The sequence below is a fragment of the Gossypium hirsutum genome, chromosome D11 (assembly GCF_007990345.1).
Source record: "Gossypium hirsutum isolate 1008001.06 chromosome D11, Gossypium_hirsutum_v2.1, whole genome shotgun sequence".
Lineage (NCBI taxonomy): Eukaryota > Viridiplantae > Streptophyta > Magnoliopsida > Malvales > Malvaceae > Gossypium > Gossypium hirsutum.
The window spans coordinates 51,912,030-51,929,195 of NC_053447.1; the positions used below are offsets into that span (position 1 = coordinate 51,912,030).

General features: G+C 36.0%; 1 long non-coding RNA gene and 1 other non-coding gene across 3 annotated transcripts; one reads left to right on the plus strand and one right to left on the minus strand.

The window, feature by feature from the left end:
* Window positions 1–1,569: 1,569 nt before the first annotated feature.
* LOC121223879 (small nucleolar RNA R71) lies at window positions 1,570–1,672 on the minus strand. The gene has a single exon (XR_005921345.1). It is a non-coding gene; the product is annotated as a small nucleolar RNA R71 (small nucleolar RNA).
* A 13,622-nt stretch (window positions 1,673–15,294) lies between these two features.
* On the plus strand, window positions 15,295–16,804 carry LOC107913691 (uncharacterized). Of its 2 annotated transcripts, XR_005920481.1 has the most exons (3): window positions 15,298–15,788; window positions 16,321–16,417; window positions 16,509–16,804. It is a non-coding gene; the product is annotated as an uncharacterized lncRNA (long non-coding RNA). The 2 variants fall into 2 exon arrangements; XR_001688619.2 differs by having other exon boundaries at window positions 15,295–16,417.
* Window positions 16,805–17,166: the final 362 nt, after the last annotated feature.

The window sequence follows — 17,166 nt, forward strand, 5'->3', positions numbered from 1 at the left end:
TAGCTCCTCAGAGGGAGCGAATGTTTGCTGTCTTAGTTGATAAGGCCAAAATAGTGGAGAAAGTCAAGTGCACTGAACGTGAAAGGAAAGATCGAGAGAGAGCACAGAGTAAGGTGAGGAAAGATTCAACTCCTTCTAGTTTTGTTCAACGTCCTAAGAAACGGGCTAGAGTTGATAGACCTACTAGGAACGAGGCGACAGTCGCCTCTAATGTGATTTCGTATTTTGCTAATTGTAGGAGATGCCATCCGGGCGAGTGCTAGAGGAAGTCTAAGGCTTGTCCTCGTTGTGGGTCGATAGAGCACTATGTTTGGGACTGCCCTCGCCGACTTGATCAGGTGCTAGTTTCGGTACCAGTTATGACTACAAGTATTTTTCAGCCTCTGAGAGGAACTCCACAACCACCTAGAGACAGCTTGCACTGGTCTACGTGGTTAGACACCGTGAGGACAGGGACAATGCTGATGTAATCGCGAATACATTCTTTATTTACTATGTACCCTATTTTACTTTAATTGATATAGGTTTTACACATTCCTACATAGCTAGTACTATATCTGTGAAATTTAATATATATGTTTAGTATACTGTTAGTAAGGTTTCTATGGTTAGTCCTCTAGGTCAGTCTGTCTAGGTTGACAAGGTTTACCGACGAGTATCGTTAGAGATTTAGGGAGTTGTGTTTCTGGATAATTTGATGGAACTACCTTTTGGGGAGTTTGATTTGATTTTGGCCATCGATTGGCTCGTTGAACATCGAGTCAGCCTCAACTGTGCTTCCAAGAGAGTCACTTTGAGAACAGAAGAGAACCTTGAGGTAGTTATGATAGAGGAATGACGAGATTACCTTGCTAACGTAATTTCCGCACTTGTAGCTAAGAAATTAGTCTGAAAAGAGTGCAAGGCTTATCTTACCTTTATCTCCGACTCTGATTTCGCTATGGCATTTTTTTATGACATTCGGACGGTCTGAGATTTTTCAGATATCTTTTTTGATGAGTTATAGGGCATACCGTCGAACTGTGAGGTTGAGTTCGATATTGATCTAATACCTTGGACAGCTCCGGTATTGATTACACCCTATCACATGGCATTGAAAGAGCTTATTGAGCTGAAAGCTCAAGTTCAAAAGCTTCTCGACCGGGGATTTATTAGATCGAGTGTTTCTTCGTGGGGGCATCGGTGTTGTTTGTCCAAAAGAATGGTACGATGTATGATTACTCTAAGCCTACTCTGATTAGGATTGAATTGAGTATTGTGAGACTTACCATTGTTGCAAACAATTTTCAACTGAAGCCGAAGACAATTAAGATAGTATAACAATATGTTTAGTTTTATGGTTTGCAAGATGAAGATTCGAATACTCATTTGGCTAACTTTCTAGAGATTTGGGACACATTCAAGATAAATGGAATTTCTGATGATGAAATATGCTTACGGTTATTCCCATTTTCTTTGAAGAGTAAGGAAAAATAGTGGTTGAATTCATTTCCACGAGGTTCTATCACAACTTGGGATCAAATGATTGAAAAATTTATATTGAAGTACTTCCCACCGACCAAAATAACTAAGTTGAGAAACGACATCTCTTTATTCAATTTGATATGGAGATATTATATGATGCATGAGAGAAATTTAAAGATCTCTTGAAAAGGTGCCCTCATCATGGGTTACCTTTGTGGTTATAAGTTCAAACCTTCTACAACGGTTTGAATCCCTGAACTAGGAAATTAATTGATACAACAGCTGGTGGACACTGAATAATAAAACACCCGAGGAAGCTCAAGAGTTTATTGAAGAAATAACACTAAATAATTATCAGTGGCAAGTAATGAGAACAAAATTGATGAAAGCAACTGGTGCTTTTAATATAGAGCAGTTGCTATGTTAGCAAGCCAAGTGGAAGCACTGAATAAAAATTTTGATGGTTTGAATTTTTCTAAGAAGCTAAACCCAAAGGTGCAATGTGATGCAAATGGAGCGGAGATGATTAATCAAGAATATTCACCCTTCAAGTCTAACATGGAGCATGAGCAAGTTGACTTTTGGGGTACTAATTCTAGACCTCAAAATAACCCTTATAGTAATACTTATAATGAAGGTTGGAGGAACCATCCAAATTTCTCTTGGGGTGGTTAAGGAAATCAAAGATCACAATCCCTCTAAGTTTTTAGAGCCTTATCAGTAGGAAAAGAAATCGAACCTTGAGGAGACGTTAGATAAATTTATTTTGGTGTCAAAAACTCAATTTCAAAACATTGAAACAACACTGAAAAATCAGCAAGCATCGATTCATGGACTTGAAAATCAATTTGGACAGCTTGCAAACTTATTTTAGAAAGACCACAAGGGAGCTTACTTAGTAGCAATACTGAAACTAACCCAAGGGAGCAAATCTACGCAATCACCGTTCGAAACGTAGAAGGGTTAGTCGAGCTGAAAAAGAAGTCGAAGCTAGAAGTTGTTGTGAAAAGTGATGAAGTTGAGGAAAGCAAGGAAGAGCATAAGCTGATGGTCAAAGAATACAAACCACGAATCCCTTATCCAGTAGCATTGAAGAGAGACCACAAAGAAGAACAATATGGTAAATTTCTTGAACTCTTAAAAAAATTGCATATTAACTTACCGTTTGTTGGCTCTTTTGCATATGCCAAAGTATGTAAAATTTTTAAAGGAGTTGTTAACAAATAAAAGGAATTTAAATGACTTGTTGACTGTACAACTCAATGCAGTTTACTTGACCGTTCTCCAAAACAAACTACCTAACAAACTTAAAGATCCAAGGAGTTTTACTATTCCTTGTCTCATTGGTAGTTTCATTATTGAAAGCGCTTTGGCTGATTTGGGGGCTAGTATAAATGTCATGCCTTATAAGATGTTCAAACAGCTTGGTCTTGGGGAACCCAAACCCACTAGGATGAGTAACTAATTAGTAGATAGATCAATTAGTTGATAAATTTATATTCCCAGTTGATTTTGTTGTATTGGACATGGATGAGGATATTGAGGTACCTATGATCTTAGGTCGACTTTTTTTAACCACTGCTAGAACTGTTATTGATGTGGGTACTGGTGAACTCGTGCTTCATGTAGGGGATGAAAAGTGCCAGATCGTGTAGATTTCGTGAATCGCACTCCAAACACACGAAAAAATGTAATTTTTAGGTTTTTCGAGCATTTTAAGACCTATATATAGCAAAGGTAAGAAGATAGGAGCAAGCTGTTATAGAATACTTGAGACAACTCAAAAAGCACCATTGAAGCCGACTCTGAAGCAAATTTCCATCAAGATTGAAGATCTCTTTTTTATTTCTTTAAAGTTTATTTTGAATTTCTTTATTTCTTATGGTTATACTATTTTTGAGATGGTTTTATTTGCTATCATGAAATAATTTTCCAAATACCTAAGGAGATGAACCCTAGGATGGATTTTGTTATTTGATTTCTATTTTTCGCAATAAATACTTGGATCTTGTTCTCAATTATGTGTGCTTGATTCTTGGTTTAATATTTCTAGACTATTAATCCATGTTTGATGTGCTTAAATTAGAGGAAGAATAGGCCCTGTTTAAGAGTAGATCTAGCGTATTTGAGTGGAGTTGCATGCAATCCTAGAAATAAGATGATACAAATTTACCGTATTAGAGTCAAATCTAATGGAGGGATCCATAGATCGAGTTAATGTGATCATAGGGGTTATAATTAGAAAGAAATTTCAATTAATCAACCTAGAGTTAATTGCTTTTAGTCTTGAAGAGAGATATTAACATAATTTAAGGATTTCTATGGATCGAGATACTAAGTGAAGAAATTGCGTAACATAGATTGATAAAGACAGATGAAGTCTAGGTGAATTCTCTCTTGGGTATTGTTTCGCTTCTTGGTTGTTTACTCGATTATTTTCTTGATTTGTTATTTGTCATGTTCTTTGTTAATTTAATTAGTTAATTTTAGTTTTTAATCAATCACTCTAATTTTTCGGTTAATTAATAGAAAGACAATAATTACTATTACTTTTAGTCTTCATGGGACTAATATTTGTGCTCACTGTAGCTATACTATTAATTGATAGGTGCACTTGCGTTTGTCAAATTTTTAGTTGGTTTACGACTGCAATCACTCGCCCTTCCTTATGCTAACGTCGGATCTCATATTTACACATCAGAACAGATATCATAATCCACATTATTTCAAATACATGTGTGTTCCTATAAGTTCAGGGCTCTTTTCCATGGTTAACAACTAACATGCCCTATCGATGACAACACCCATATTGCCAGGCTGATTAGCAGCTAACATGCTTTACTAGAGACCTAGCACACTCACTAATCTTGTTAGCAACTAACATGCCCTACCAGTGGCTCATCTTATCTGGATTCTAAGTTTGCACACCAAAGAAGTCATGTCTATTTCCTACCACTTACATGCACATGAAGATGATTGCATACAACAACTCACCATATTTCATGAGGACGATTTTACCTGAATTCATAAACTATAACTATGACAACTAGAACTTGACAGTATATAAAGACTCAGAAGAAACTCTCAGATAACTAACACAAATTGGATACTCACTTATTGGAGATCTATAGAAGGTCTCAAGGAAGCTGGTTACATCTTAAAGTTTTTTGTTACACTCCACAACTTTTACTTATTATTCGAACACTTGTTGGTTCTTCTTTGACGAGGTTATTCCCTCTTATCGGGTTACCAGAATAAAATAAGGTCAAAGAAAGAAAGAAAGAACCCCATTACAACAACCACACCGTTATTGATATCCCACACAACTCTCACAATAACCCTACACGTGGCCATCGATGCAAAGCTGAATCAACACCCCTTTTTTGGCCAACATAATAATTTCTAAACAAATCCTACGTTAAACATCCTTGCACTGTAGTTAATTTCCAACTATATCTTAACAAGAAACCAACTAAAAATGAACAACATACCTACGTGCTCATAAACAATTGGGTCAATGACTTAACAATTGAGTCCATGACCTAAAAATGAACAACATACCTGCGTGCTCATAAAAATGAACAACATACCTACATGCTCAACAGTCGCCTAGAGGCCATGGATAGGTCAGGGGTGGAAACGGTTTGGGTCGTGGAGCTCCAGGTAGGGTTGCCGGTCATGTAGAGGCGAGGCAGCCAGCTTTGGTTTATGCAGCACGTCACTGAGATGATGGAGAAGCTCTAGATGTGGATACGGATACGTACTTTAACCATAGTGTACTACATTTAATTTGGAATTCGAGTGCGCAACGAAAATGTGGTGGTGTAACCTGTGTTGTGCGGCTACTAGATAGTTGGAAATTTTGAGGACGAAATTTCTTTAAGGGGGTAGAGTTGTAACGCCCCGAATTTGGGCCTAGATGGAAATAGGTCTTGAGCGTGGGATCACATAAAAATTTATACGTGAAAGATAATGACATAAATGAACGTCTACTTCTGTGGTTAAGTGATTTAGGAAGAGTTGAGAGTGTTGGAGAAGTCCTAGGTTCAAACCTGGGCTTTAGCAAATTTTTTGATTTTTTCTCTTAAGTTAATCTTGGCCTTAGCTTAAAGGCTTTATAAATATTTTTGTGAAATTATGACACAAAAAGAGTCTATGGTGTAGTGGCAAGGTGGCGACACAGGTGTGGCAAGGAGGTGGCGTCACAGGTGTGGTAAAGAGGTCAGAGGTTCAAGTCTCATTGCATGCAAATGGGATTATTTATTTTGCTCATGTGGAGGTAAGAGTTGGTATTGGATTTGAACTCTGGGTTAGAGAGTTTGAGTGGGTCAAATGAGTGATTTAAGGAATGGATCATGGAGGATTGGATGAGTGATTTTAGGAGGAAAATGGGAGTTTGAATTGTAGAAGGTTGTTCTCAAATCTACTAAGGGGGACTTTAGAGTATGCATTTCAGCAATTAGTGAGTGTATAGGTGCCGAATTTTCTCTCTAGCATTTGTGGTTTTGCATTTTTCTTTCTTTTCCTCTAATGCTGAAACTAAAACTGACCATTCGGGTCATTCTTTTTCTACATATTTTCCATTCACTTTCTCTCTTCTTGGCCGAACCTAACACTTATTGTGGTTAAGTGTTGTGAACGTTAACGGAATGGCTAACCAAGTACCTTAATTGAATATAGGTTCTACGCTTGTGGGCTACTGCGTTTTTCTTCAACAGGTGTACACATACAACGCTCCAATTGTAGATCGGTAAATGCCAAAATCTCGAAATACCGAAAAGTCAAAAAGTTGAAAGTACGACTACGGCTACCACACGAGCGTACAAAGCGCGTGTTGGTAAGTTGATACAACGACAGAGGTCACCACGAGCGATCTAGTGGTGTTGGGATGTTTTTGGGCCAAATGGACTGAAATGGGCCAAGTGGGCCTAATGGCCCTGTGGGCCCTGCGCGAGTAAAATTTTCTTGGATGGATAGGAAATAATGAGCCGGCCATGACAATCGCATGGCCAAGGGCAGTTTTGCTCATGTGGCCCACTTAGGCCCATTTACACCATTATGATCATTTAGGTTATCTGTGTCACTCAAGGCGACTGTAGACTTTCAGAAAGGTTGTAAAATGACCGAAATACCCTTGAAGGGTAAAATTACCGAAATATCTTCGAAGGATAAAATGATCAAAATACCCTCGAAGGGTAAAATTGCTGAAATACCTTTGAAGGGTAAAATGACGAAAATACCCTCGAAAGGTAAAATTACCGAAATACCCTCGAAGGGTAAAATTATCAAAATATCCTCAAAGGGTAAAATTACTGAAATACCCTTGAAGGGTAAAATAACTGAAATACCCTCGAAGCGTAAAATGATTGAAATACCCTCGAAGGGTAAAATGACCTAAATACCCTTGAAGGGTAAAATTATCGAAATACCCTCAAAGGTTAAAATGACTGTTATACCTCTAGGAGATGAAATGACTGTTATGGCATTATGCTATGTATGACCGTTTTGCTTTATGATATTTATATGACTGTCACTGAGTATGACATATTGCATACACGTATGATTTATGACATGACATACTGCATGGGGTTGGGATTTTGTATTGGAGGAAGTGATTGATATGTGAGGGCCGTATGGGTCGCATGAGACAACTGTGGACCCATCGATGGCTTTTAGCTAATTATGTGATTGGAAGCTCTACTACAGTATTGGTTAGTGCTGTAACCGGTGCTACATCAGGAGTGTAGAGATGGGTGGGTCGATTAAATCCCCACAAGAGTGTAGGGTTGGACAGGAGATAAAGTGCAGGGTTGGTATGGGTATTTATGCATTGCATATACTGATCCTGATATTAAGATGGGCTTAGGCCCAGATGTATGTGATATGTGTCATTTGATATGGGCTCAGGCCCAACCGAGGCTGATGGGGGCTAAGACCCAATTGCCACTATTACTGTTTTGGGCTAAGGCCCAGACTGTACTGTTACTGTTAAAGGGCTCTGGCCTAGACTGATTCTGTTTCTGCATACTGGCTGTTTCTTTAATAAGGGGATTACACATTATTTTTTCGTAAAACCTTTCAGGTAATCCCCAGCGTTAGACGGTTCGGAGCTGCGAAGGACTCGGAGAGGGCCACACAACTGCGCATGTTTAATTTTGTTTTGTGCATTTACTAAAGCAGTTTGATTTTGATTCGAGTTGTAATAATGCTTCTATAATTTTTGGATTTCAAATTTGGGATTTGATGTGATTGTGATTTATATCTGCTAGAAGTAGAACACAGTTTTCCAAAACAATAACTGTTTTCTAACACTACGTTTCCGCAACTCAATTTTTAAAATATCACGTTTTCGCAAATCAATTGTTTTAAATTAAGCTTCCGTAATAATAAGGTTTTGAATGTAGCAAATTTTATTTAATAAACCTCGATTGAAAATAAACAAACGCGAACTGAGGTTTTGTACAAGTTTTAAATGGCAAGAAGTTTGAAATTTCAAGAAGGGTTTCCAATGAAAACATGGTTTTCGAAAAACACTTCAATGTGACATGTCAGATCTGGGCCTAACTTTTAGGTTAAATTTGGGGTGTTACATTTAGTGAACCACATTAAAGTCAACCAATCACCATTTGTTAGTTATTTATGAATTTCATAACTTTGCCTTCTTTACAATTTAGTCCTTTAGGTCGTTAATAGATAATTAGATTAATCACTCTTCACTTCAAGATTTGTCGTAATATAGCTTTTAGCTATTAGTTATTTAGACTCCTTTTGCATGCTCGTAGACAGGAATTGCTCAACCGCCTTCTCCCTTGGGTTCAGCCCCTTGGAATACTTCGTATTCCATCGAAACTATAAATATTACAACTGATACTATACGCTTGCAGTTAAAACTGCTCTTTAAAATAGTTTTTTTAAATCGTCTCTTTTTAAGTATAGGTGTGACAACAATCACTAACAAGCATGCACAATCACATAAAAATCACTAAATCTTGCATCGACTCCCCAGCAACGGTGCCAACAACTTGACCATCTCTCACTGTCCTCGTAGACCATGAGAGAAATCAACACTAAAAGAACAATCAAATCAAAATAATAGTGTGCGATGTTTGTAAGTGTGATCGGTCAATTGTAATATTTGTAGTGTTACAATGGAACACCAGAGTATTCTAAGGATCGAACCCTACTAAGTCAATGATTTAATGATTCCTACTCAATAGACATGCAATGAAGGAGTCAAGCTACCTACTCACTAAGCATTATATTACGATAGACTATAAATGAAGTTGATTAAAACTAATTAATTACGTAAAACAGAAAAGGACTAAATTGTAAAGAATGAAAAGTGCAAAATTAACAAATACTATAACAGACAGAGGTTGGTTGATTCCCATATTGTTGGTTAACTTTTGAATTAGGGATCTAAATCACTATTACTCTTAAATTCGCTCTACTTTACCTCTCGACTTTAATTTTACCAACTTAGACAAATTAGTCTGGTTTATCTTTCGACCTCACCAACTAATCTGGGATTGTAGAATTGGTGCCTGATAAGATCTCCTCTCGATCTCACTTACCTAAATTTTCTCTTAGTGTCGTCAATCCTAAGTTTTGAAGTCTATTCGATTTAGTCCAATTTTTTTAATTTAGTCTCTATATAAAAAATTAACTACACTACATTTTCATCAACCAACTACTTTAGATTTAGCTACCCATACTCCTACTTAAGCAAACAAGAACACAATAATAACATAAAATGTGCATAAATGGTAAATACAAGAAAAATGAGAAAAGTTAGGGTTTTTTAAAAATTAAAAAAAAAGCTTGAAAGTAAAGAAGATGGTAGGAAAGGAAATGAACAAGAAGACTTAAAGGTCAAACTTTTAATGATGAAACTAAAAGGAAACTGATTTATATTAATACTAATGATTAAATTGAAAATAAAAGTTTGAGGTACTAAACCAACAAATAAACCTAGCTGTGGTGATAAATAAATTAACTAACTACCATTAGCACTTAGAAAAACAAGAAAATGTATAGGAAAAGTAAACCCTAAGTTATGGAGAAGAAAACTACCCTAAACCTAAACTACAAGATGGAAGAAACCCTAAACTAAAAGCTCTCTCTAGTCTACACTTTTTGTTCTAAGCCAAAAGTGGCCTTCTAATCTGATTACAACCCAAATTTTGTGCCCAAAATGCCCCTAAGTGTCTAAATTTGATTGGTGTTGAAGTTGGATAAGGACCACCCCTGCAGTCAATTTTTTTATTTTCACAATAGTGGTATCGCGGTACTCACGATAGTCTTAAATTAAAGGGTCCTTGGGAGGTTAGGTATCGCGACACCCAAGGCTAGTATTGTGATACCATTGTAAATGGCTTCAATTCTTCATGTTTCAATGGGTATCATGACTTCCATGCTTCGATATCGCGATACCCCCTTCTAGGTGATGTTTTTGTTTATATTTATGTCATCATTGACTCTTTACAAAGCTCAATCAATCGTTAGGGTCTTATGATGCATTTGGCCATTATGGGTCTCAAAAGGGGCATAAAATGCACCATTTCACTTATTAAAGCAAAGAATGGAAACTAATTAGGAACATGACAAAACCATATAAATTGCTTGAAAACAAGCTTTTTAAGCGTACTAGGGAGCCTAATTTGACATATCAAATTACAGAAGATCAACATATGATCTATTTCTAATATTGTGTCATGTTCAGTTAGTCATATCTATGTCTCTATCTTTTGGAAGTCATTTGCTCCAGTACCTAAGGCAAGGTATCTCCCCAATTGGACTTGATAGATGTCATATTAGTCTTTTAATCGATCTGCTCAATTCTGATTAGACTAAGGACATGTTTAGATTATCTACTAATATAAATCATCTTCTCGCATTATGATTCGATTACGTAATGCCACTTAATATTAGTTTAAATGTTAGATAATCATTGATCCAATATTTGCTTTCATTTTTCTTTGTGTGAAAAACTATTGAGGATAATATACAGAAGATATTAATGAAAATAATAAATTTTTATTAAACCAATTTGTTCAAAAATTTACAAGTACAAAGACAAAATCACTACAGTAAGGGTATTAGATCCCAACAGGAAGTCGTTCTATGAAATTTATAGTAACCACTTCCAAGCTTGCCTTGGAATAGGAATTGGTTAAAGGGGGCCAGGTTGGGTTACATGCTATATCATTGTCTTTTGAAAAATGCCATATTGTTTTTTCACCTGCCTCTTAAAACCTGACCAGTATAAATACGTTTTGGTTCTATTTTAGGTTGCTTATACCCTAGAATGTTCTCCTTAAGGAGAGTCATGGAGCTGTTTGAGTATTTGTTACCTTAATGATCTTATGTTCCCTATACAAACCCTTTTTGTGGTATTTCAAAATTCCACTACAGTAAGAATAATTTCTGTGATAAGTAGGAAAAACAGATAAAGTAGTGATCTTCTTATTTACCCATTGATCTTCCTTGTAGCTTTCCCCTACTTCTTGAACCCAACCAAAAATCAAGATGGCAGATAACTGGTATAATACATGAGTATCTTTATATTGTTTTGACAATGCATCAATAGCTAAATCTGTTTTTCCCTTCTTGTATTGAATAGTGTAGTCCAAACCTAAAAGTTTAGAAATTCCTTTCTTTAGAATAGGAGTTGTTAGCTTTTGCTCTAAGAGATATTTCAAGGGCTCATGATCTATCTTGATTACAAAAGGCACTCCCTCTAACTAGTGTCTCCACTTAGTAATGGCCATCAAAATTGCTAAATACTCTTTTTCATAAATGGAGATGTCCAAGTGTCTAGGACACATTGCCTTACTTAGATAAGCTATTGGTCTCCCTTCCTAAGATAGGATGACCCCAATACCTTTAGAACTTGCATCTATATCCAAGTAAATTTTTTTCGCAAATTCAAGCATGGCCAACACATGAGCTTTATGTCAGATTTGATACCTTAAGTGTAGTATATTCATTTCATATACTTGTATTTTTTTAAAAAAATTGATTTAATAATATCCATTAATTACATTAATATCCTTTGTATATTGTTTTCAATTATTTTGCACGCGAAGTAAAATGGAAGCAGATATTGGCTCATTGGTTATGTGATGTTTAACTGATATTAATTGATATTACATGGTCAAGCCGTAATATGAAAAGACAACTTGTATTAGTAGAAAAACCTAAACATGTCCTTAGTCTAATCAGAAATGAGCTAATTGATTGAAAAACTAATATGTCATCTATAAAGTCCAATTGGGGATATATTTGTCTTGGGCATCGAAGCAGATGACTCCCAAAATATAGAAACATAGATGGGACTGACTTGATAGTACATCTGACATGACCCAAGTAGAATAGATCCTAGATCCGTTTATGGATTTATTCACTTGTGACGTTCATAGTGTGACATACCTTAATCATGCGTGGATGGTGGACTATGTATGTGTGACTCATATACTTTGATGTAAGTAAAAGCACGAGTTCAAATAGATAAGGAATTGAAAGTTGGTGTGTTGGGTATACGACTTTTGCAGCATGTAGCATGATTCACAATAGTGGAATTAATAACCCAATTAATGGGCATTATATGGTAGATGAAAAGCTTATGTCACATGTTTTTCTTTGTGATAAATGACTTAATTATTATTTGATAGTAATTGACTTTTCACAAAAGAAGATTTAATAGTTACCACGAGATAAAATAAGATCATATTAGGAAATTAAATTTATCTAAAAGAGATTAAGGATATCTATAAGGGTAACACACTAATGATAAGGTCATTGGATGACTACTGATTAAGTAGCTTTCATAATGGTATATAACTAGGGAGAGCTCAGTCATTATAGTGAAATGACTTCGTGACTAAATAAGTTTATAATTAATAGGTGAAAACTGGAACTTAATTATAAATTATTTGAGACCTAATTACATATGTCCAATCAATCCCTTCGCTAGCTCGTTGAAACCATAAATGAATTGCTTGTAGAACCAAATGAACAGGAATAGATGGGAAAGATGAAGTTAAAGAAATGAGTCATATTCACAAGTGGATGTGTTTTCTCATTGAGTATAAAAATGACTTGAGAATCAATTTAAGTTTTTCGAGTTATTAATTAATTACTTAATTGAAGTTTGAAAATAAAAATAAATTAACTAGTCATTGTAAATCCATTGAATGCGAAAATTGAATATATTTCCTCATAGATTGTTTTACGATAAAGTTACCATGATTTTAACGAAACTAGAATTGGGTTGAGAAATTATTCAATTAGAAAATTAGTTTATCTAAATAAATAAATATTTATTTTGAAAAATAGAAAACATGTATTGGGTTGGATTAAATTATAAAGTGTTGGGTTAAAAGTCCATTAAGTACATAATTGGACCCAATATAGGAGTGGCCTAAATCCCCTCATCATAAGAGAGAAGTGCGACATCCTTAGTATTATTTACTAGGGTGTGTCACCCACTCAATTCTCCTTAGAGTAGAATAATGTTTTTATTAAATAAATATTATTTGTATTTTATTAATTCAATTAGGATTCTCTTATCTCTCACTATAATTAAATGATACTAGTAAAACTATTCACACAAGTTTTTGCAGACAAGTTTCAAATATTGTTACTCTACCATAAAGTAGTGAGAATTTATTTTCTTATAATAAATTTTATTTTCTAGTAATTACAATTCTACTGATTTCTATTAAGAGAGAACTACTTTCTTACTGAAAGTAATTAATTGTTTTTGGTTCGTGATTGTTCGAACTTACACTCGAAGCAATTCATGTTACGAGGATAACAGAGAAGGTCATTCGATTGAAATTTAGGAACGTCTAGGATCTGTATCGTACAAAGCACAAGTATTTTTAGAAAAAAGTTTATTATTATAAATATCAAACTGACTCGATTTTTTAAATTTTAATTTTCTGCTGTGACAAAAAACTATTTTCTAAACCAGATTTTTTCATCACTTTACACGTAACACCCTTTAATTGTTGAAATGCTTGAACAACTTCTGGACTCCAAGAAAATCGTTCCTTCTTTAGTATGCTAGTCAAAGGTTTGCTTATTTCTCCATATCCTCTTATGAATTTCCTGTAATACCCTGTGAGCCCTAGGAATCCCCTCAATGGCTTCAATGAACTTGGTAAAGGCCACTTAACCATAGCTTCTATCTTGGCTGGGTTCATAGCTACACCTTCATAAGATATAATGTGACCAAGATACTCCACTTGCTTCTGCGCAATGAAACATTTGCTCTTCTTAGCAAATAATCGATGTTTCCTTAATTCTTATAAAATTGTATGCACATGTTCAACTTAAGTGATCAGTGTATTACTATGGGTATAGGATGTCATAAAAACAAGGACAGATTTCCTTAAATAGGGTCCAAAGATGTCATTCATCAAGGACCGAAAGGTAGCAGAGGCATTGGTCAGGTCCATGATGTGTTCTGAAAGCTATCTTTGGTATGTCCTCCTCCGGCCTTAAGTCCTAGAGTAGAATTTGGCACCTGCTAACTCATCCAAGAGGTCCTCTACAACAGGAATTGGAAATTTATTCTTAATTGTCATGGCATTGACCTATCTGTAGCCAACACATAGCCTTTAAGTTCCATCCTTCTTTGCTAACAAACAGGATGAGGCAAAGGGACTTTGACTGATTTGAATTATAGAGGAAGATAGCATCTCTGTTATTTGCCTCTCCACTTCAGCCTTTTGATGGTGGGGAAAACTATAAGGCCCGAGGTTAATTGGTTGAACATCCTGTTTCAATATTATGCAATGATCCTGTTACCTAGCAGGAGGCATCCCTCTAGGTTCTTCAAAGACATCTATATGGACAACTAACAATTGATTTAACTCCTTAGGTATTTCAACCTCTTGTCCTTCCATGATCAACATATATATTTCGCTAGTCAGGTCACTATACTTGGCATCCAACTTCTGAAAATTCCCCCCTGCAATCACCTTCAACTTAGCCACTTTAAGACCACCTCTCAAAGTAATACTTTGGTCTCCTTGTTGAAAGCTCATAGCCATATTCTTGAAGTCCATTATTAGGGGACTGAATTTCCTCATACAATCAACTCCTAAAACCATATCACTTCCTCCCAAAGCTAAAACTCTAAAATCATGCTAAAATTCATCACCTTGCATGGACCACTGTTGTTGCTTGGACTTAGCTGTATTAAATAGCTTCTCTCCATTTGCTATTGTGATAGTAAGTGGATGTGTTTGAACCAGTTCAAGAGCATTTGTTGCCCAATTAGGGGTTATAAAGCTGTGATACTCTCAGTGTCCACTAGGATGTAGATATTTCTTCCCTTAATAGAACCTTGTATTCTTAAAGTGCTAAACCCAGAACTAGAGGTGATCATGGGCCGGGCGGCCCGACCCAGCCCGGCCAGATGGCCTACCCAAAATATGGGAGGGTTCGGGTAAAAATATAAGCCCGAAATATGTGTTTGGGCAAAAAAAATGAGGCCTTTTTAGAAAATGGGTCGGGCCGCGGGCACCACTTTTTAGCCCAGGCCCGGCCCGGCCCAGTCCGAATATATAATAAATATATATTTTTAATTTTAATTTTAAAATATTTTTAAAATACTTTTTTATTTTTTTATTTTTAAAATAAATTTTTGATGTTTATTAAAAAATGAGTCGGGCCGGGCCGAGCTCGGACTTAGGAATTTTTTCCCGAGCCCGGCCTAGGACGCGGGCTGAAATTTTTTCTGAGCCCGGCCCGGCCCATGATCACCTCTACCCAACACTGCCAATCAAATAATTAATAGAGATTTCTAATACTCCTTCATTCTCTTCTCCATTAACAGGTAAGGATTCTTCAGTGGATTCCTCCTCAATCAACCCATCAGTAGGATGCTCAGCTCCTTCTTCCAGGGAATTTAACTCTTTAACCTTGCATTGGTAGCCAGGAAGAAACTTATCTCCACATTTAAAACATAGGTTATCGGTTTTTTTTGTACTTCATGATATTATGTCTGTTAGGAACAATAGGTGGTGGGGTCATGTTAGGTCTAGGTGTGGTAGAGTTTGTGGTAGGATAGGCTTTTGTATATGTAGAGGAAGAGTTTGGTTGGGAAAATTTAGGTTTTTATTTTTTTGCTTCAAGTTCCATGGAAAGTTCATGAAGTTTAGCGTGTTGAAAGGCAATAGACAAAGATGAAGGTTCATTGTCTAACTTTGGTTTCTTCCGTGAGTCCACTCACAAAACTGGACACAAAATACTCTTCATTTAAGTGCAAATTATACTGGAGCATGAGACCTCAAGTCTTCAAATATTTCTTGGTAGTCCTCCACTGATCCTCTTTGTGTCAACTTGTTAAATTCTTCCATACATCAAGGCAGGTTCTATCACAAAACCTGAGATACAAATCATTGGCGAACTCCATAATGTCAAATTGTCTTTCTGTAGTCTCTAACTTCTAATGTTCTTCCATTGAAAATAAGTTGAAATACTTTTAACAATTCGTATCCACGCTCAAGGATTTGCTGCATTAAAGTTTTGTAATTCGATTTTTGGTCTAAGGGAAAATAGGCCAAGGTTTCTAGACGCGTTAGTGTTTGTGTTCTTTTATATTAGTTGCTTCTCTTTAAAGGTAGGTGAACTGCTAGACCCAACTAAGTGTGTCATTGCTTTTTCCATGTTAAGGTTTGAAGGATGGTTTTGGAGCTAAAACACCTGATTCATTTGGTTGATAAGTATACCTTTCATTGTCATCAATAACTGTTATCTGGACTGGCTTTTTTCATCAGCTTTAGATAGTGTTTGAATAGGGTACCTGATTAGTTTTCTGGTTAATGTTTGCAATGGTAACAGGTTGTGGTGCTTGGCCTTTCTGAGACAACAGGTCCAAGATCCTACTAATGTATCCCTGAATCTCGATAAACTGGCCTCTATACTCTGTTGTTGCTCAGTAAATTTCACATCAATGCTTTCTTTCTGCTTTTCCCATCACTTTGGAATTATGTTTTCATCCTGCAATATTTCCAATTGTTTTTTTCCAGCTGTTCCTGGAGTTGCTACATCGCGGTACCATCAGAACCAACTATGACAATGGCCTTCCTCAGCTTTCCCAGCTCGAACCAATAGATCTTTCGGTAGCTTTAATACCAAATTGTTATAACCCACTTGTTTGTGTACTGAAATTACTGAAGAAATTAGAGGTTTGAGAATGGAAGAAGATGGAGAAGAGAAGAGTTTTGATATTTCATTCAGGATAGAGAAACAATTGTTACAGCAACCCTTATACATGAAATTGTTGTAACAAATTTGTAATCAAATTGTACTATCATTATTTTTAGACAGTTGGCATCAACATTTCAGGGGCTCCTCGCTTGAAATCATCAGTATCCTTCAGCTATGGATATTGAGCCTTTTCCTTTCAGAGCATAAAGATTTGTTGACCCATCTTCCATTCTCTTTTTCCGATTTTTTTGCACTCATCTCTGATCCACTCTTCAAGCCCATTAGTTCTTGTCCATCTACTTCGGTACTTGGCCTATTAATTCTCTACCTTTCCCTGCCTTAATCCGTTCCTCATCCTCTTCACAATCTCAGTATTATCTCAACATGTTGTAATCTATTTTCTTTTCCTTTCTTGTGCGTTTGATAAAAAGGAAACGAGGGAGACGTCATAAGCGTGGAAGAGCATACGAAACCAAA